The 6,638-nt window shown below is 26.8% G+C and overlaps 1 non-coding gene across 1 annotated transcript; it reads right to left on the bottom strand.

The window, feature by feature from the left end:
- Positions 1-2,977: 2,977 nt before the first annotated feature.
- On the bottom strand, positions 2,978-3,049 carry TRNAE-UUC (transfer RNA glutamic acid (anticodon UUC)). The gene has a single exon. It is a non-coding gene; the product is annotated as a tRNA-Glu (tRNA).
- Positions 3,050-6,638: the final 3,589 nt, after the last annotated feature.

Raw genomic sequence — 6,638 nt, 5'->3', positions numbered from 1 at the left:
AATGCACGTTTTGGGAAATCGATGTTATTGTTATTAAATCGTTAACTGCGTTAGGTGCACCTAGTTACCTCGTGTTGATTAAGGAGAGTTACCCGTTAGATGGAGCCGCCCATATGAGAAATGTCATCCGTAGAAGGAGAGGGCTATCAACGTGATGTAAGCTCCCTAATTGATACGTGACGATGCGTTGCAGGATTGAGAGGAGAGGGCCATCCGTTAGATGGAGTCGCCTCTAAAGGAAAGGCCACCCTTATGAGGAAAGGGCTATCAATGAGATAAAGTCGCCTCTTGGTTCTAAAAAATTTGTATTATTACTTGTTTGATTTTTATAATGATTTTAAGGTTGTTCGTTTTCATTTCGTTTCGTTATTCACTGGATTTTAATATTTCTGTCAAGCGGTTAAACAGTTATTCGTGCCTTTTGTGTTTCCCTTCTAATTGATGGTGGTTGTTGTCTCCTCACTAAGTCTTTTGTGACTTACCCCTTTATGTTGCTTATTTTTTTCAGATTCGCAAGCAGCTGAGTAGGAATCTATTATTTGATTCAAGTCTCAACATACTTCTTTTTTTTGGTAGGCCTCTTTGATCGAGGACCATTTTTGTAACATTTGTTGAGTAGCTATTTTGGAGTCTAGAAAGTCTATTTAGTTTTTTTGAGAAGTGTATTAAGCAATTTGATTATGTTATTTGAATTATGACTAGATTGATAGCTGAACAGGGATTTTACAAAATTTGGGAATGTTGAAGTTACAGAGGATACTCTGTCGAAATTTCGAGAAAAAGCATATATATATTTTTAAACGGTTAAAGAGCGATTTAGTTGTTTAATTGTTAAGTTAATTGATACGCTTACCAGGCTAGGAGTATAGCTTGTGTGCCGGTCACGGCATTATATTTTTGGGTCGTGACAGAAAACTTAATAAATAAATAAAGTTTAAACCAAAACTTAATAAATAAATAAAGTTTAAACCAAAACTTAATAAATAAATAAAGTTTGATGTGTGTTAAAAAATGAATATTGGAGTCATAGAGTAAAAAAAACAAATGGGTTTGCAACCCAAAATCTAACTTTAATATATAATTAAAAAGGAAGAAAAAGAAAATATAAAACAAAACAAAGTAATCCTAAAAGTAGAAACAAAGAAGAAAAGAAAAGATAGGGTGCGAATTGGAAACAAATTCAATAGAGAGAAAAGTGAGTTTCATTGTTAAGAGTGAGAAAGAACAAACACCAAAAAAAATATCCATAAAAGAGGAGTTGTCTGCAGTGGTGGTTTGTTAGAGGTCGAAGTTGACGGCGGTGGCTAGGTGGACACTCTAACGATAGCGCTTGTGGTGGTGGTTTGTCAACGGTCGAAGTTGACAGAGGTGGCTGTGTGGACGCTCTGACGATAGTGCTCATGGTCGTGGTTCGTCGAAAGTCGATTTGATGATGGTTTCATAAAGGGTTTGCAAATATGATAGAGGTAGTGATGTGTGGCTCGTGCTCTATCTAACTCTCTACATTTTTATTCTGGTTTTTCGTTTAATTTTTGTTGGTTGTGTTATTAAAAAATGATTGAATTTGTTTATGGTTATTAATTTATTTGATGAAGAAAATTGTGGTTTTCTTTGTCTCTCTTCATTTTCTTTGCTGTTTTTTTTTATGCAAAAAAAATTCTCCTTTTGTACGTTTTGCTTTTTTCTAAAAAAAATCCCTTTGTTTGATTTTTTACTCTCAATTTATATACTAAAATGGTGAATTTTTTTATCCATCAAATAAAAATGAGTTTTGGTTTTTTAATTGTTTTGCAGAAATTATGGAGTGATAAGTGAAGATGAGACTTCTACTTTTTTATGAAGCCCAAAGTTGATGAAAATTCAAAATAAAGGAAATATGGAAGCTTAAAATTTTGGAGGAGAGAGACTTGTACAATCCTTCTATTTCTACCAAAAACATTATTTTTATTTGTTTGTTAGTTATTGTTACTTTTTATTTAATTATATTTTTGATGTAAATTAAACATTTTGATAAAGCATCCATGAGAATGTGAGCTCAATTATTAGATTAGATTTATAAGTTTGATTTTGATTTTATTTAAACAAATTTAATACAATAAAATGAGAGACAAATATATAAAATTAAACACATTATGATGATTTATTATTTTTTTTCGAATTTTTTAATTGGTCCAAAAAAATTAAGGAATGATAGACATATATAAATTTGAAGAAACTACATGCATATTTTTTCTGGAGTATACTTTATTCTTTATTTATATATATATATATATATATATATATATATATATATATATATATATATGAAAAGATAATAAAAATTGAAGAAGATATAAAAAGAGGGAAAAAGGAGTGGGTGATAAAGAGATGATGAAAGATTGAATAGAGATAGTTTTAGTTTCAAATATAAAATAAAAAATGAGAGAAAAGAGAAGTAGAAAAAAAAAAGAAACTAATAAAATTTGAAAATTTAAGAATGAGGAAAGAATTGGAAAAAATAATAGCAAGTAATAAAATATAAAAAAGTAAGAGAGAGAAAAATAAAAATGAAAATTTTATTTTTAGAGGTTAAAAGTCATGTTCCACATTTGAAAAGCATAAATGTATGTATAACAAAATTAGATAACAAAGTAACGGTGTTATAAAATAATTTCTATAGATATATAATATATGCGGGAGTTTTTCTCCATCTCCTTATATTTTCAAAATACATCCAATTTTAAATTATTTATTTTGTAATTTTAATCTTCTTTGGACTAACAAATAGATATGAGATTTATCCAAAATAAATTTAGAGATATAAATACTCTAATTTATAATTTTAATTAATATTTATATTTTTAAGCTGATCAATTTAGATAAATTCAATTCAAATAAAATTAATGAGGATTTAAAATTGTATTGGGGTGTGAGAAGACATATGAAATATCTGCGTAATCACCGAAGAAAAAATTTAATGCATCTGGAAAACAAAAATTTCCGATGCCGGGAATCGAACCCGGGTCTCCTGGGTGAAAGCCAGATATCCTAACCGCTGGACGACATCGGATTGTTGATGTCATTTGGAAATTAGACAATACAACTAAACATAACCAAATAGTCTAATTCGAGTTTTTGAATTTTGTTTCTTTCATTCATTCAATCATATACTATAAACTAATAAAACCTACCCACACATATTGCAAATAACAACTAAATTCAATTATCTTTGTATATCACAAAATAATTATGTCAATTGACATGTATGGCCATCACTTATATAATATAGGAATAATTATAATTTAAAATAAATATTAAATTGTTACATATTTGTAAAGAGAATTTCTTATTTATTGTCATTTCATATAATAAATATAACAATAATATATACGTATTATGTCATCAAATAATTCTAATATCGGAATACTCCAATCATATTGACATAATCATAAAATTTATAAATACGTAGAAGAATTATCAACAAATTATATTAACAATAATACATCAATAGGGAATAATCAATATCAATATAAAATTAAAATAAATTTAATTATTTAAATTACACAATCTACACAACTATATTATGATTAGTGAGATTACAATGGTACAAAGTAAGAATAATTATGCATAAAGAATCTAATAAATTAGTATCACACATAACAAAGGATATTTAATTGATTTTAAAAAAAATATTTAACACGAGTCATATCCAAATAAAAGATACATGCTTAATAGGATTTTAACTAGCATATTATAAATATGAATTTTAGAAATTCAATAGTATATTATTGCACTTTTTATAATATCAAAAGAAGTAGAACACATAACAAACAAATTTCTCTTTATAATATTAAAATTGAGTAGTAAATATTATAAAAAGTGTCATATATATGCATATTTTTCATTAATTCTTCTTTTAAAAAAAATATGAATGTACGAAGTTCCTTTTTCAAAAGACAATTTTTATATTTAAAATAAAAACTACACAATATTAAGTTAGTCATTGCAAATGTGGATTTTTAGAAAGTCTCGTTTACAAATAACGTTTTTCTAATGGAATCAAATATAAACCATTTTAAGATTCCATTCAATTTTCTTTTTCCACTTACCCCTCTTCACTCTCAAGCTCCATCTTCCCCACACCTTACCACTCAAACCCCTCTCTCTCTCTCTCTCAGGTCTGTTACTTCTTCTCTCAAGCCCTCTTCTCCTCTTTTTTTTTTTTTTTTTTTTTTTTTTTTTTCTTCTTTCTTTCTGGTTATTGGTATATTTCAAAGCATGATATAGGTTTAAATTTTTAAGGTGAGCAACTTTGGTCTTCACTCAAGTTTTGTTCCATTGTGTTTTTGCTTTTAGTTTATTTGTTAATTTAAATGCAAAGATGATCTCCCTTCATCTCTCCTGGAGATTTGAAGAGATTTTTAGACTTTTTACACTTCATTTGTTTAAAAAAATAATGTATTACACTATATTTTTTTTTCTCTCATTGCTTCTTATTTTAGTGTATGTGGGTCTTTTATTACACTCTGTTTCCTTTAAAAAAGTAATTTGCTTTGGTATTTGGTTGTGTTGAGATTTCCTTTATAGTTTTGTAAAAGAAAATTACATTTTTTAGATTATATAAAACTATCATGCAAATATTTTTAATTTCCATTAAAATATCAATAAATATTTTTGAATGATTCTTTTGCACACATGTTTACAACAATATAAAAAATTTCTCCATAAAAGATGAATATAGCATTTGATTTCTAAATCCATTTTGTTAGTTTTATCATAAGCATATGAAGTTTAAAAAATTCATATTTAATTTATTTCAAGTTAAAAATTTAAAAATTTGTATGAATGAATATTAAATAATGTTATAAACATGTTTGCAAAAAAATCATTCAAAAATTTAAAAGTTAAATGATGTTTTGTTCCAACAAAGACTCCTACCAACTCTTATTTGTCACATTCATGAACTACAAAATATGAATTAGTAAGTTGAGATCAACCATATCTGACATGAAAGAAATCAAACTGCTCATTGGCTTGCTAATTTTAATTTGATTTTATACTATTTTGATTTGTGCACTATGGATAATTCTCTTAGAGAGCTCCAAAGTTTTCTTTTTGATGATAATTTCATAGCTTGCATGCCTTGGAATGTTCCTTTGTCTTTGTAATTTTTCTTGGGCTTTGTCCTCTTTTCTTACAAGAAAAAAAAATGAAATCTTGATTTTTAATTTTACTAATTACTCATATTAATGTTGATGCAAAATACTAATTTAATATTTTAAAGATAACAAATAGTATCAATCCATACATGATTCACTCAAAGATGTAAATCAAGAACTTTAAAAACATAAAGAAGAAAACATTATTCTCTTAGTACCGTATCAAACTTCAAACTCTTACTACATGCAAATTCAACTCAATACAGACAATAATCAACTTTAGTTAAGAAGTTATTTCAAGATTCTAAGCATTACAAAGTTTATGATTGAAGTTGAATACAGAGCAAATGTGAATAAAGAACACTCTCAAGATGCTTTGTAAAAGGAATATATTAAAAACACCACATGAAGACAAGACACTAGGTCATGTGTCCGCACTATTGAGATTTTATTCAGACCAATGGCAGCTCAATAGCAGATTCTAAGCTAAAAGATTGTTGTCACACATACAAAGAGAAGAGCCAAACTTTCTCCAAGAAAGATAACACTAAAAGACAAAAAATGTACTTGCAAGATGAACATTTATGTGGCACTGCTGGTAAAAATTCATCTCTAACGAAATAAAAACAAAAAACAATATGATATTTCATCTCTAACGAAATAAAAACAAAAAACAATATGATATATTTTAGGCTAAATTACATTTGTGGTCCTTTAATTTAATTTCAGGTAACGTTTTAGTCCTTTATCTTTTTTTTTTTCGATTTAGTCCTTTATTCCTAAAAATATCAAATAAAGTATAAAAATATGAGTTTATTTGAAGATTTGCGTTACGAATTTGATGAAATTTGTTTTATATTGAAGAATATAATTAATTTTATGAGTTTTGATTTAATTTTTTTTTGAATTTTTGTATAAAAAAGGATATCATTGTTGAAATTTTAAAACATAAAATATCAAATTGTCACTTAAAATTAAAATAAAGAACCAAGTCGAAAAAAAAGATAAAAGACTAAAACGTTACCTGAAATTAAATTAAGGGACCACGAATGTAATTTAGCCTATATTTTAAAGAATACAAAATTATAAAATATATTAAATTATTTTTATTTTGTTTAAAACAAATATTCCTACTTAACAAAATAATAGATTCATCTAACCGACATTAACAAACAAATATTATTAGCAAAAAGATAAAGATCAATTTGATATATTACAGATGCAATTTTTATCCATATTATTGAAGAAATATAAAAATAAATCTTTAATAAATACTCAACGGAAGCTTAAGATTTATTTATTTATTTATTTTGAATTCGTTAATTCGACTGAAACGGCCCCTTTGTATTTCCAGTAAAAGCGTAAAATTTACGGTTAAGAATGGATGGTAGGTGGGTAGTTGGTTGGAAATGGGCACAAGTCAAAGAGGGGTGGATGATTTAAGAGGTGGTAGGTAGGTGGGGTAACTATTTTCGTGCAATAATAACAATATAGCTCCGT

Source organism: Cicer arietinum, chromosome 5, assembly GCF_000331145.2.
Source record: "Cicer arietinum cultivar CDC Frontier isolate Library 1 chromosome 5, Cicar.CDCFrontier_v2.0, whole genome shotgun sequence".
Classification (NCBI taxonomy): domain Eukaryota; kingdom Viridiplantae; phylum Streptophyta; class Magnoliopsida; order Fabales; family Fabaceae; genus Cicer; species Cicer arietinum.
This window is presented reverse-complemented; position numbering and strand designations above follow the sequence as displayed.